Consider the following 662-nt stretch of genomic DNA (forward strand, 5'->3'; position numbering starts at 1 on the left):
GGTACTTATAAGTTATAACGCGTTATACATAAAAAAAAACCGTGGTACTATCATAGATATATAATAGTATACTTTAGAAGTTTCAAGTACCCACGAATAATATTATACAATCACAACAAAATAACTAAAAGAGTTATCCTAGGTTTTTAATATGTAATTTCGTCCAAATTTGTACTTAAAATGACTATAAAAATAAACTGTTTAAATGTATATTTTAGATTTTTTGGTAACAGAATTAATTACTTACGTGGAATCTTGTTTTAAATTTTTAATTCTTAGATACAAAAATTGAACATTTTATAAATTTTTAAGTACAAAATAATTTTTCAAATTAAAATTTGATAAATTTTGTCAAAATTTGATCTTTAAATGCTTATAAAAAAAAATTGTGCCTATGTATTTTTAATATTTTTCAACTGATATTGTAACAATATATCAGGAGCTTTGTATTAAATTTATACACTTTTTGGCCCAACAGATAAAACTTTATTGATATTTATAGAAAAAAAAAACTAAAAAAATTGAAAACTGAAAATGTCCGTAAACAGCTCAAAAAGAGTCAAAATATTTTCAAAATTGTATGGTGTATAGGAAATGCTTATATCAACATTCAATAAAAATTTTATGTATCTGCAGTTATTCGTTTTTGAATTAGAACAAAA

Source organism: Acyrthosiphon pisum, chromosome X, assembly GCF_005508785.2.
Source record: "Acyrthosiphon pisum isolate AL4f chromosome X, pea_aphid_22Mar2018_4r6ur, whole genome shotgun sequence".
Lineage (NCBI taxonomy): Eukaryota > Metazoa > Arthropoda > Insecta > Hemiptera > Aphididae > Acyrthosiphon > Acyrthosiphon pisum.